Source organism: Globicephala melas, chromosome 14 (assembly GCF_963455315.2).
Source record: "Globicephala melas chromosome 14, mGloMel1.2, whole genome shotgun sequence".
Classification (NCBI taxonomy): Eukaryota; Metazoa; Chordata; class Mammalia; order Artiodactyla; family Delphinidae; genus Globicephala; species Globicephala melas.
In genome coordinates, this window is record NC_083327.1 from 25,802,259 (window position 1) to 25,817,502 (window position 15,244).

General features: G+C 37.8%; 1 pseudogene; it reads left to right on the plus strand.

Annotated features, from left to right (window-relative positions):
* Positions 1-8,707: 8,707 nt before the first annotated feature.
* LOC115854740 (activator of 90 kDa heat shock protein ATPase homolog 2 pseudogene) overlaps positions 8,708-15,244 on the plus strand; it is a 50,747-nt pseudogene continuing 44,210 nt past the window's right edge.

Below are 15,244 nucleotides of genomic sequence, written 5' to 3' on the forward strand. Positions count from 1 at the left end.
TTGCACGTTATCCATGGGAAATTGGTTCCCAGACCCACTATGGGTACATAGTCAGCCCTCTGTATCCACAGGTTCTTTATCCTCAGGTTCAACTAACCATGTACTTGTAAACGTAGTACAAGACCTGCAGTTCTTTGAATCTGAGGATCCAAACCCACAGATATGGAAAGCTAACTGTATTTTATGAAGAAGGTAACGAACTCATCTTTAACATAGGAATACTGGTATTTATAGGACACCCGAATGGAAGTATCTAGTAGGATATAAAATATATAGATTTGAGATAAAATCAAGCATTGACCTTGTTAGCATTGTGTATATGATAGTGAAGCCATGAAAAACAGTGAAATCATCTAGGAATAATGTGAGAAGAATCAGAAAATTCTAGAGACTATCAACATAAAACAGCATCTCATAGATTTTGAGAACTCTTGTCATAGGAGGGGCAGAGATAAGAAACAGTGGTTATTACACAGATAAAATTGAAAATCATTTCAAGAAGGAAGAAGTGATCAAGATGGAGGAAGTGAATCAGCAGTGTTTGAAGCTGCACAAAAGACATTTAAGATCAACAATCAAACCTGCCATGGATTTAACATCAAGGATGTCACTACTGCCCAAAGTTTTAGTTGGGATTGAGAGAATAATGGCATCATATATGGGATTTGGAGTTTGAAAGTGGGATAGTATAGAAAATATGCATAGACTATGTTTTTACAAATATTGATTTATTGATTGCAAAGTGAAAAAAATAGATGGCCAAAGGGCCATGAGTGTTGAGTAAAAAGTTTTCTTTTGAGGAATAATTATTAGAGAGACTTAGGAAAGTTAAATTCTGAGAGAGAGAGAGAGAATAAATAGACTAGGCAATGGTTTAAAGGCTCCTGAAGGTTTGGTTATAGACAAAAAAGGGGGGAGCGTTCTTTTTCCTTGGAGAAAGGCTAGAGATGGGATGGAGGAGGAATTAAGAGGTCCAAAGATGGGCTTCCCTGGTGGCACAGTGGTTGAGAGTCCACCTGTCGATGCAGGGGACACGGGTTCGTGCCCCAGTCCGGGAAGATCCCACATGCCGCGGAGCAGCTGGGCCCGTGAGCCATGGCCGCTGAGCCTGCACGTCCGGAGCCTGTGCTCCGCAACGGGAGAGGCCCGCGTACCGCAAAAAAAAAAAAAAAAAAAAAGACCCAAAGATAAGTTTTAGGATAGATAAGCTTTTCAATAATATTTATTAAACAGATATTGTCATTTACTAAAGATGAAGAGGAGGAGAAGGAAGAGGGGGGAGGGGGGAGGGGCAGGCATAGGAAGAGGCTTAGGTGTCCCTTCACCTAAACAAAGGAAGAAGGGGAGAAAGAGGTGAAGGCACACTATTGCCAAAGACTTGCTAATTTGTAGACAGATTCTTAGACACCATGAACACTAAGCTACGCTGAAGAGTACAATTTAAGCATAAACAGAGCTTTGAAAATTTGCTTTAATTCCACCTAAAAATTGCATTTTGCATGATGTTTATTGTCAACTGCTCAAAAAAGATCCTTAGGTCCAAGGAGAAAATTATTTCAGCTGCCCCTCTCAAGTAGTCCCCTGAATTTCTACTTTTTTTTTTCATATATATTATTTCTCCACTCTTGGTTGAGATGTTCTACTTTTTGGTGGTTATTTCATCTTCAGAACTTTTACAGGCATAATTGAGTTAACATGCTTAAAGTCAAGGAAGACATTTAAAGTCAGATGCCTCCGAGGCACTGAAAGTGACAGCTTAATTCCTTGGCTTTCAGCTTCCTCTTTATTTTTGGCCCCTGAGGGAATTCTCTTGATTTATCAAAAGCTAGGCTATACATTTAAAAGGATGTTTGTTATATATTATCCAGAATTTCCTGGTGTTTTGAAGGATGATATTAATGATATCTTATCTGCATATTAGTAGAGTTATAAATCTTAGTCTCTTGCTCCTAATTCTAACAGATTTTCCTTGTATCCTATGAATTCCCCTATCTCTTAACTATTCCTGGATTTTAATTTTAACATGGAGACATCTCTGTCAGAATTAAAACCAATAAGAGATTCTGGAAGGGGAAGGAGAGACTACTACTCTGAACGTCTGAACATGTCTCCTGTCTGCATCTGCTGCTTTGTGAGGAAGGCTTGCTTTCCCTACACGATGCTCTACAGCTGCAGGAGACATCTGTGGGATGCACAGCTCCATTTATTTGGGAGACTGAGTGACCTTGACTCTCTCTGCTCTTGGACTCCAGTCTTGGCAGTCCCTCAGACTCCTCCCAAGCTTACAATGCTCTTACTGGGTGGAGGCAGGTATGGCTGGGTTAAATCCTTTTTCCTGGAAATATAATTTTCCTCTTGGAGTCAGGGCTCAATACTTTCTTGGAGCAGTACTGTGACATTTTTCTGTATAACACCTCTGATGCCCCTATTCCCCCACTTTCTGCCTCAGTGCTGCCATCTGTATAATACTCTCTCTTCCCATGCTACATAATAGCAAATTTAACCAAGGCCACCATCATATACACAATTACACATTATTGCCATTTTCTGGGGTCTGCTATAATTTAGCAAGAATCCTAGTTTTCAAATGCTGAGAGAATGTTTTAATCCAAAAATTGGTGTGAGAGGCTGAATAATGGCCCCCAAAGATGTTTGTGCCCTAATCCCTAGACCTCGTGAATATATGTCACCTTACATGATAAAGTTAGGATTGTACACCCAGGATTAAATTAAGGATCTAGAGATGAAGAGATTACTCTGATTATCCCTATATAATCATGAGGGTCCTTCTGAGAGGGAGGCAGTAGAACTACAGTCCAGAGAAGGCTATGTGACAATGACAAGCAGCAGACATTGGAGTGATGTGGCCACAAAGCAAGGAATGCTAACAACTTATAGAAGTTAGAAGATGCAAGCAACAGAGTCTCCCCTGGAGCCTCAAGAAGGAACCAGCCCTGCTAACAACCCTGATTTTAGCCCCATGAACTTTATTTGGGACTTCTGAACTCTAGAACTGTGAGGAAATAGATCTGTGTTGTTTTAAGCCACTACATTTGTGGTAAGTTTGTTATAACAGCTAATAAAATCAGGAATTTAAATATACATAAGAACAAACATTTCTTTGTCCCCCAGGACATAGAAAATGTAGTAATAACAGTGGTTCTAGCAGCTTCCACCTACCAAGATTGCATTATTTACAAGAAATTCTTCTTTGTAACTTACCCACTTTAATTCATATAATGGCACTGCTATTCCCATTTTACAGAAACAGTATCATAGAAACCCATTTACCCACTGAGTGAAAGGCAGAACCACGATGTGAACACAGGGCTTTGTGATATCAGTTTAAAAACTGGTACACTGTAAAAGCAAAACACAGATTACTGAAGAGAAGAATTTAAACATGGCTGAAAGGAATGTTGAAAACCTATCAAGGCAGTGTTATCAGTTGAGCTGGATCTCTCAAAAAACATTATGTGGGAGTCCTAACCCCCAGTCCCTCAGAATGTGATCTTATTTGAAGATAGTTTTACAGAGGCAATCAAGTCAAAATGAAGTCATTAGGGTGGGTCTTAATCCAATGTGACTGGTATCCTTATCACAAGGGGAACTTGGGTTAGAAAGACAGACTTGAATGCCATTTGAAGATAGAGGCAGAGATTGGGATGGTGCTTCTACAAGGCAATGAACACCAAAGATTGCTGCTGAGAATGAGACGAATGACCAGAAGCTAGGGGAGAGGCACAAACAGATTCTTCCTCACAAGGCTCAGAAGGAACCAACCCTGCTGACACCTTGATCTTGAACTTCTGGCCTCCAGAACTGTGAGACAATAAATTTCCGTGGTCTAAGCCACGCAGTTGGCAGTACTTTGTTATGGCAGGCCCAGCAGACTAACACAAGCACCAGTGATGATGAAAATTAGGACGATAACAGCAACTGCAGCTGATTTTAAAATATCAGTATTCGCTCATTATAGTTATAAAATTTAAAAATGTAGTTCTTACAAATCCTCTTATTATATATGTTAGTCTAGCACACTTAGCAATCACTTTAAGGAGAACTCTGAATAAAATGTGATCACATTTCTAACTAAATACCTATAAACATAAACGGCATTTATAAAGATAGTATGTTCTATTTCCTTTAAAAATACTTCACTTGGGCTTCCCTGGTGGCGCAGTGGTTGAGAATCTGCCTGCTAATGCAGGGGACACGGGTTCGAGCCCTGGACTGGGAGGATCCCACGTGCCGGGGAGCAACTAGGCCCGTGAGCCACAACTACTGAGCCTGCGCGTCTGGAGCCTGTGCTCCGCAACAAGAGAGGCCGCGACAGTGAGAGGCCCGCACACCGCGATGAAGAGTGGCCCCCGCTTGCCACAACTAGAGAAAGCCCTCGCACAGAAACGAAGACCCAACACAGCCAAAAATAAGTAAATAAATAAATTAAAAAAAAACAAACTTCACTTGTCTGACAAACAAAATCTTCTTGAGTACTTAAATTCTAATAAATTAAGCTTTTAAAGATGTTGAATCCTGAAGACGATTAAACGTTCTAACGCTATATAGAAATGGTAAGATTTCAACTTAAAAACACAAGCCTAAATCAAATACTGAGTTAGACATTTAAATTTACTCTTAGGGGTTAAATTATCTTAAACCTTTCAAGCACATAAAAAATCAAAACCACACAAACTTCTTAACCCACGTATATAAAAGTTATGGGGTGGATCCTCTCAAACATTCCTATACTGAATCCTAAATCTTTCTCAGGTTGAAACGTACTTGCAAGGGGACAGAAACAATTTATCATCACACACAAATCTGGGATTACCTTCTCACTTTGCTGAAGTTACCTAAAGAAGAGGAGATAGTGGCTGAGGCATGACTGGGCTCATATCCCTGCACAAGCAGGAATTTTAAGCCTTATTCATGGCCTGCAACAGGGATTTAAGGGAGAAAAATGGTTTCGTGTTCCACATGCCTGAGATTTGAGTCAAATTGTTACTCACTTTTCAAACTGAAATACATTCTGTACCCCCTTCCCATGTGGCTACACCGATGGTTTTTGTTTTTCTTTGGCTCTTAAACAAAAAAATGAACATTAATATGTTGTTAACAAAGTATGAAGCACAGGCCTAAGTGCTTTAAGATATATTAACTAATTTAATCTGTGAATTGAGATACTAGGTCCCAGTGGTGCCCTCAGCATCTTATCAGCATCAACAAATGAGGAATGTCTACTTGTATAACCAAAATATCCTATAGCTAGATGGGCAGGTGTAACAGAGTCAACATTTGTTCAATAATTATATCTAGGATCAACACATTACAGTTAATTAGTTTGTATATAACCAACTCTAGTAAGCAGTGAAATGGAATACCCCAGGGCAACAGATCCTGATCAGGGAATAACAGGCTCTTCAGACTGTAACAACTCTATCAACTAGAACAGCTCATAGCTCAAGGACACTTGCTTACATAGCTGGTTTGCATTTTTGTCTCTTAACTCTCCTAACTCTTGAAGATCAAAGTCTCTGGATGGAGCCTCAGGACCTGTTCTTGATGAGGCCTGGTGTAGGATTGATATGCAGTAGGTTTAGGGAGAGAGAAAGCACCCACAATGATGAGGTAACTAATGGGCCATCAAATGCATCCCACCTAAAGTTTAAGGTGCTGTGGCCTTTAATACAATTCCTAAAGCATGGGTGTATCTTGTGCTTATTGATTAGAAAGTTTATTCTGAGTAGATTAAATAATTTCATAATGAAAAAAATTTATGGTTAATATTCCAAAAATAAATATAAGTTGGACAATGTCTTACATATATCTAATAAGATAACTTACCAAACCCCTGAGTTATCAATTAAGGAAGTGAGTCTTACAGAAAGTAGTAATAAGGCTGGTCAGGAAGAAGCAAAGCTATGATTCAGACCCAGAGCTGTCTGAATCCCGAGCGAGCTCTTGAATCCCCACCCAGTGACTTAAATGGACTTTTAGCCTCTTGCATTTGGTTGAGGAATAAGACCTCTGGTAGACCACTATATTCTGAAATTGTGGATTAAAAGAAAAAGAACACGAGAACTTTGTTAAACCTATTCCTCCTCTCAGTTAATGACAAATGATAAATGAAAAGGATACTCTTTTGCGATTTGTGATAAGAATTATCAAATTGGACAACAAAGAAAAAGAGATATAGCCTTACTATTGTTCCTTCAGATTGGGAGATAGGTTAATTTCAGAAGGGAAATAGGAAAGGGAGGTGTTTCAAGTTGGGCATTTCAAGCTATCAGACCTGAAAAATGGTAAAACTTGCAATCATTATCTCATAATGGTTGCAAATCTTGGTGCAAATCTTCCCATTATTGCAATGATTTAATACATACAGCATCAAGCAACTTACATTTTAATGACAATTTATTGCTTGAAGTAATTTTGTTTAAGCTATTTTTACTTCTTTTCCCCCTCTTGTTAACTCTTAGAAATACTCCTACCAGCATATTCAGCCCTTTCCTTGTTATGGAAGTGTTACAGCTGCTGTAGTTTACGGCTCTTCTTTTGCTTGGGGTCAGAGAAAATTTTCTGGATAATTCATTTTTATCATTCCCTTTTCTAAGAATTCATGTTCATTTTTAAAGCAGTAAGCTTTATTTTCTTTTCTTCCAGATAATCTACAAATTATAAACATACCACAAAAATTTTTGAACATAATTCATACCTTTTGCAAACTAAAATCAAAACTTCAGTTTACAACATTTTTCCAAAACAATGATCTGTTTATTCTTTTTAGCTTATTTTTTAAAAATGGTCAGAGTCAACATTTAGCATATTTCAATGCAAAACAGACTGAATTTTTTCTTCCTAGCAGTCTCTGATTTGTTCCAATCCTACCTTGAAGCAGAATTAGCATTTTGGTGTATCCTAACTCCATAAGACATTAAACTTTTCACTGAGGACTCCATGGGAAAATTAAGACATTTAAGAAGGTTCCCTGGTTGGTGTCCCCATTTCTTCCAAAGATCCCTGTGACTCCCATTAGACATTTATCTCTCCCTTCTCAGACTTAGTGGGACATCCAAATAACACATTAAGTGACTTTTTGCAGTAAACAATTTTGAAAGGATTGTTATAACTTTGCTTTTGAAGTTATTTAGCTGGAAGTGACTTTTAAAATTACAATTGACTCTGATTGTGCTGTATTAATCATGTTAACTCAAGGATTCTTGCAAAGTGAAAAGAGGTAACTTAAATTGTTCTCATATATTATGACTGTTTTTTTTAGAATTCAAAATTTGACAATTAATACAATTGTTGACATGAGGGTCTACATTGGTAGACATTTAACTAAAAGTTAATATTTATTTTTCATTATGCAGGTTTTTTGGGTTTTTTTGTTTTTTTCTGTGATTTGGAGCCAATGCTTTCCTCAGATCTGACATATTTTCAGAGGACCCTGGAGAGCCTCAGCATTATGCCTTTTAGTGCTAGTGCAGAAGATGTCTACATGGCTAGGCTAGGAAAAATCCCTGCAGTACTCTCATCCTTTTAGCCCTAGCCCTCAATTAGCATAATGCACTCAGGAAACAAAAGTTTGATCATTAGCCATCCCTAGCCCCTTTGAAAGCTATCTATCTCTATATATTTACATATAAATATGTATTTATATATAATGATATATACAAATATACATAAATTGTATGTGATATGTATTTATATATACATTTTATATATTATATAAAAATTATATAATGCTATATTTTATATATTATATATTTATGTATAAATTATATATAATGCTATATTTATTTTATATATAAATTATATATAATGCTATATATATTTACTTATATATAAATTTAGTTCTCTCAACATCATAAGGAAATACAAATTTGATAAAAGCAAATCTTTTACTTAAGAGGAGGCTACCTCTAAGAAAAAATGGTTTTCCTTGTATGAAATACCTCCTCTTCAACCGGTGAATATTTTTGGCCCTCAGCAAATCTACTTGAGCTGCTTTTCCACAAGATGTGGGGCAGACAGTGTGGTGGAGGCTCTCTCTGGCATAGGAGGAAGGGTAAGGTCAGGTCATCACGGCCTGCAGTCTCTACAACACAGCCAGAACTGAACCAGACCTCATTCCCTTCCCTGCTGTCACCTTCCCCCAAGCCACCAAGCCTCTGGCTGCCCTCAGTCAGTGGCCTCCTCCCTGGCCTCCTACTTCAGCTACTGCTCTCCTTCAGTCACCTCTCAACCCAGCGGCCAGAACGACATTGCCCAAACTGAAGTCAGATCACATCCCTCCTTTGTCATCACCCTCCATCACCTCCACCTCATTCCATGATAAAGCCAAAGTGCTTCCAATGGCCTCACGGGGTCTAGGTCCCCTTGGCTCTCTGACCTCTTCTGCTGTTCTCCCTGGTTCACTCCACTGCAGCTGCACTGGCCCCGGCGCTGCTCTTGGAACAGGAGACTTCTGTTCAGTCTACTTGCTCTCTGGGCACAGCACCCTCTTCTCCCAGTTGCCACACGTCTCCCTCCCTCACGTTTTCCTTAGACCACTTCTCAATTTGTTTTGCTCTTTAGCACTTATCACCAATAATGCCTACAACAGCGGTCCCCAACATTTTTGGCACCAGGGACTGGTTTCATGGAACAGTTTTTCCGCAGACGGGGAGTCAGGGGGATGGTTCAGGCAGTAGCACGAGCGATGGGGAGCAATGGGGAGCGGCAGAGGAAGTTCACTCGCTCCCCCGCCGCTCACCTCCTGCTGTGCGGCCCGGTTCCTAACAGGCTGCCGACTGGTACCGGTCCGAGGCCTAGGGGTTAGGGACCCCTGACCTACGACATAGCTGACTCATTAATCTTGTCTGTTGTCTTTCCACACTAGATCTAAGTGCTGCGAGGCAGGATTTTTTGTACCTAGAACAATCCTTTGCTCATTTCACATGATATTTCCATATTTGTTCATTGAATGGGTTCACAATATGTTCCTTCTTAAAAACGTCAATGGGAAGATTGACATGATATTTAATCACTATCCAGGCCTCTACCAACTCAAGACTCAAAGGTTCTTCCTTTAATCCAACCCCCAATTTCTATTCCTAGGAGTGTTGGCCAAGCCAACTGTGAGGCCATTTGGGGAGAATTTTTCCCTTGGACTGGTGACTTCTGTCTGGAGAAGTTTCCTGTCCCCTGCTCCTCACAGGCACTCCCCCGGAAGTTAGGTTAGAACTGATCCTGTCCTTGTTAGTCAACTCTGTTGTGAGGAATATACTAGAAATAGGATTCAAAAAAAAAGGAAAAAAATGGGGATTGGGAGATGGTGTTTTCTTTCTAGTCAACACATTTTAGTACAAGACCTGACTGTTATGAGGCCCATGATCAAATGATGGGAGGGTATCTGCTTATCCCACTCTACCCTAGACTCTTGCCTTGATGGAAGACCAAACTTCAAGGATGAATACCACTTCCTGTTCCCCAAGTCTGCACCACCACAGCCCAGCTGGCAGATCTTATTCCTTATAGAAAGCACATGTTACCTCCTTATCTTCCCCTTCCTGTTCTCTCAGAACTATGAGAGCTCAGGAAGTCCTTGGTGAAATTTTTTTCAGCAGTATATCCACAGTCCACATAAATTTCTCACACAGTGATCTGAACCCCTCAGACCAGAACCTTCAGGGGACTCTCATTAGCACTTTACACCAGCAGGACTCCTCTCTAAAATTCTCCCGTCTCACAGCCATCTTTTCTCTTTCGCTCATGTAATCTCTGTTGAGGGTTGGCCATCCCTGTGGCTCCTCTAGCGAACGATTTACGCACAACTCAAGTATTTCTTCTGGTCCCTGGTATTTCACTCCCAGCACACAGTCTGTCTTTCCCTGTTCCACAATCTGTGTGAGAAAATAGTAGCCCCTTCAGTTCATGTGACTGGTCCAGGCACAACCTGGATACACTATCACACTCTCTCAAGGTTCCTTTTAGACACTAAAAAAAATGTCAAGAATGACTCCAAACAGTTGTCGCGCTGCTAGTGGCTGCTGGATGATTGAATCAGAAAAATTGTGTGTATGTAAAATATATTTAGAATTTGGTCTAGAGAATCATTAATTCTCTAGATCCTGGTGAGTATACCAGGATCCCCTGTAAAAACATGGTCTACTTAAAATAGAATAATTTGAGACAAGTTTATTTACAAAAAAGCAATTTACTGCAAAAGTATGATTGTAGGGGTACCCAGAGAATTGTGGAGTAACACAGAGCTAGTAACTGCCAAGTTGTTACCACCCCTCAGCCTGAAACGGGGTGGGGAAGGCAGTTCCAGGAACTCGCAAAAAGTATAAGTTGGCTGCCTTGCCAGGAGCAGTGACTTTTGGTCTTGTTATAAGGGAGCCAAGGAAAAACATACCCTCAATGCATTTTCTTTCCTCTTTCATCTTCTGCTGGGATTTCCACTGGCCCTTCACAACTGGACAATCCAGGGCATAGGAGCCTTCCTATTTAGTCCCTTTAGGTCACGCTCCCCCTCCCCTGAGAAGAAGAGGGGGGTGGATTTGGAGGGGCAAATACAATGGGCTTGTCTCAATTCTCTACAGTATTGTAATGTGCTATTTGAATGTACAAACATAAAACCAATGTCTATACATTCCTCAGACATTCACATCTCTCAGGGCCATGGAAGACTGTGTGAGACCTTATAAAAGAGAACTTCCACCTGTGCTTTTGCCATTTAATGAGATTTTTTAAATAAGTGGTTATTATTAAAGGTTATGAAAATATAAGGGAAATTCAAAGAGAGCAAACAGAAAACACCCAACTGAACACTTCTTAGACTAAAGAATTAAGAAGATAGAAAATCCTACAGAGAATTTGAGACTGAAATTTTAAAATGCACTGAAACCATCTGGAGATTGATGTAGGAGTCTATATGCCTGAAAATTTTTTCTTTTAAAACTTCAAGTTTTCAGATGTTGATGCATTGTCTACAGGGAATAAACTGCAATCCACAAGGCAACAGGCTGTACTGCAAAACTCTGCAGATATCCTGACTCTGACCAGATGACCAGATATCCTGACTCTGGATTGGTTAAGAGGATCCTTGTGGAGTTTCTTGCTGAATTGTAGGGTTCTCTTTGCACATGGATACTGAACATGTAGATAATAGAAATAGACTTTTCAAGGGTGTGCATATTTTCCATGTGAAACAGTATGTATTAAACAAATTAAAGTTGTTTTAAAAACAGAAAAATATTTTGTTCCAGAACCACTTCATAGAAACAGAAGAGAACTGCAACCCAGTAATATAATGACAATTTTAACAAAACCTTGGTGAGATTGAGGAGTTGTCAGAAATTAAATAATGGGCATTTGGGGTGCTATTTTTAAAAGCCATTTCTAATTAACAAACACACATAGTATACAAGTGTGTTCCTATTTGCATTAGATTATTTCAGATGAAAGCCAACTACAAAAAAGCTGACTTTGTTTTACAGATGCATTTTTAATTTATCTTTATACAAATAAACAGATCTATCTCTAACTTGACAGCATTTCTATTTTGTGTTTTGATGAAAAGACTCAATCCTTTGGCTTTCCTATTAACTGAAGTGCTTTTGTTTTAGCCTACTTGTAAAGAAGAAGAAAACAGACCTTATATTCTAGAAAATAAATTGTTCAGGCCAAGCTTCAGACCAAAGAGGCCAAGCTTTGAATTTGTAGTGCAGAGTTTTTATAATAATGTTGCCATTCTAATGCATTTGAGATATTTAAAAATGAATAATAGCACTTTTCATTTAAATTTAGGTGTAAATTTGCCAAGATATCTTAGTCATATTCCTTTTTTGCCGAATCTGAAATTGTCTTTGATATCTTCTACCCATGTCCTGTTGGAAGGGGTTGCTTTCAGAATGCACTATTTATCCTTTTGAAAATACCACTAATGCAGCAGTAATGATTTGTTTGAACTCTCCCTATATTTATGTTTGCTTTTGATATTAAATTTTAACTTTGTCTATTTAGAATCTAAACTAGTTATTGAAACACATTTAGAGTAATTTTCATGGTTTAGCAATCAATTGTAAATTCCATAGTTTGGTACTATTTTTTGTGAAGAAAAATATTAATGACCTTGGTTTAGGGCTTGGGGAGTGTTTTTGAAACAGCATGAAGGGAAAGATTGATAAATTTTAATACATTCAAATTAAAACCTCTATACAATAAAAGACATGATTAACTAAATTAAAGCTAGGAATAGACTAGACTGAGAAGATAAATTTTCATTGTATGTAATATACTAAGAGTTACTATCCAGACTATATAAACTACTCCTAAGAAGCAAAATGAAAAATATCAACAATTCAATAGGAAAATAAGAAATGAATATAGGTAATTCAAAAGAGAAAGCAGATTGGCTAAAAACATGAAAAATATTTAATTTCAATGAAAATTAAGGCAATGAAATTTCAATCAAAGATAGGGCTTTTAATCTATTGAACTGGCAAAAATAAATATCTGATAATAGTTTCAGTGAAACTGTGGAGAGGCAGTAATCCTCATATACTCCCGGTGGGAACATGCAATGCCACAGAATTAGGCAGAATCCAATAAAATTACAAATGCTATGGTAGGTAAAATTCTAAGATGGCCCTCATGATCACCACCCCTCCCCCTCCGGTGTTATGCTCTGTATTATCCCCTCCCTTTGAGTGTGAGTGGGACCTGTCACTTGTGTCTAATCAATAGAAAAGATGATAGAATGTCACTATTGTGACTAGGTTACAATATACAGTCATTGCTTAGCATGGTTCTGATATGCACAAATTTCATTTACCATACTTTAGATAACTATCACCAGTCCCCCAAATATATCATCCAGATTTCATATACTTGCATATTAACTGTATTTGCAAATATACAAATTTTGCTTCTAGTTCTTCAGTCTACATATAACTATAAATAACAGATGCACATCATGATCAATGACCAATCACTGATTTTCTTTCAAAGTCTGTTCATAGTTGTTCACTACACACGTTAGTCACTTCATGCACTTACAACAAAGCATGTAGTTGTATTATCTCCTTGTGTTGCAATAACAACAAATGTAGCATTTCACAGAAATGGATAAACAATAGAGGGACTTGACTAACAAAGAAATGTAGAGGAAAGAAATGAAAAATGAAAACACTGGGAGTAAAATTTGATTTGATTAGAGTATTTGAATATGGAGACAGCAAAGTGGAAATAGGACAAGACTTATCCCTGCATGAAGTTACTTTTTCTAATGGTATTTCAATGATATTGAAAGAGTACCATGAATCTATTAAAAAAAAGAGGCAAAGTTGTTTCAATATCTTCAGTTTAAATTGCACTAAGGAATGGAGCTTTTACTTCCACTTTGAAGGCTGTAATAAACACACAAAAAATCCCAGTCAGTTTGTGTAGATTCAGGTCAAAGCACTGACTTTAGTTGCTTCATTGAAAAAAAAGAAGATAATTACTGAGGATGAAGGAATAATTTTTACTGCCAGTAAAGTTTGGTTTCATTGTTTCAGAAGTAGTATAAATTGATTAAAATTAAGCTGTTTGGTGAAGCTACTAGAGCTGATAAGAGTACAGCTGTAAAATGTGCACCCAAATTTCAAGTATTGGTTAAGGCAGTTATAATAATTGTGAAATATTTAATGGTGATGAGACAAGTCAATTTTGGACGGTAATCCTTTTAATAATTTACAACAATGGTACAGAATTACAAGTGACCATAAAGGAGATGCACCCTGAAGAACTCGGTAAAAGTGAACTTACCAACATAAATGGAGTGGTTGGGATGGAAAGGATGGAGACGTCCAGAAGAAGAAGCTGGTAGAACACTTTACATAAAAGGAACTCTTGGAAGCCATCTCATGATATTGAAGGTACAAAGGTTAAAGTGTTGGAGGCTAACTCAAATTTAGAAAGGCCTATGACATTTCACCAAGGCATAGAAAAGATGCTCGTTCCATTTAATAAATTATGGGATGAGAAGAAAGTGAGCACTGTTCAAGCTACTCATAATTAGCTTTTTTTTAACAAAGAAATCAAACACTAATTCTGAATGTTTCTACTGTTTGAAATTACAGTTCTAGATATATTTTAGTTTTACTATTTAAAATTTTTTCTATATATTTTCAATCTATAATAAGAGAATTTTTAAATGTTTTGACAAAAATTTAAGGCCACAGAAAACAGTAATGAAAATTGTAATGTCTCACTGATTGCTAAGATTTTTCTGCATGGTTTCAGCTTGCACTGTCATTTTTATATCCCCACCATACCCTGCGAAGAGAGGACTGCCTGAATAAAGTCTCAGCCTTACTAACACACACGCCAGGAGATGCTTACACTGGCCTTGAAGAATTAAGCTGCCATGCTATGAACTGCCAATGCAGGGGGCCACATGGAAGAGAACTCTCAATCTCAACCCTACAACGGCAAGGACCCAACAGCTACATTAGCATGTAAGAGTCCCACATCTTCAGATGAGGCTACAACCCTCACTGAAACGTTTATTTAAGCCTACAGAGTCTGAATAAAGCACTCAGGTTAAGCCATGGAAATTGTGAGACAATAGAAATTGTTTAACATTAGACTTCTCAGTGTATCATTTTAAGCTACATGTCTCTTAAATGTGTGTCGATAGAACTAGAGTTATCTTTATCAACATGAACAGACTAAAAAATATTTTCACTGACAAAATAAAATACCGAAGAGAAACACCCAGTATGATATGGTATCTTTATGTAAATAAAGAAAAACACTCAAAAAGCTATATATATTCTATGAGCAAATATGTATATATAAAGGTAAGGAAAATGAACTAGAAGATTTTTACAATGCATCCCAAATAATGCTTAGCTCTTGGGGGTAGGAATGGGATAAGGGTATGGGACCTGGAGTTCCAAACAATAGGAATTTCAACTTTAGCAGAAAACAAACTTTTAATAAAGAAAAAAAATCACAAAAATGTCAAAAGTTAAATGGCAGGTGTTTATTATTTGCAATTTTCTATATTTTTAATTGCTAAAAAGGAAATGCCTGTAAATTCTAATATACATTTAAATCCTAATTTTTATCTAGCCATGAAAAGGACAGGAGGAGGAGTTAGTAAGGAAAATGTTCAAAATGTTTTGTCAAGGGCGGGAGAAATTAAATGTTCAGTCTTAGAGCATAAAACCAAAATTATATAGATTCTTCCTTGCTGCTCCAGAAT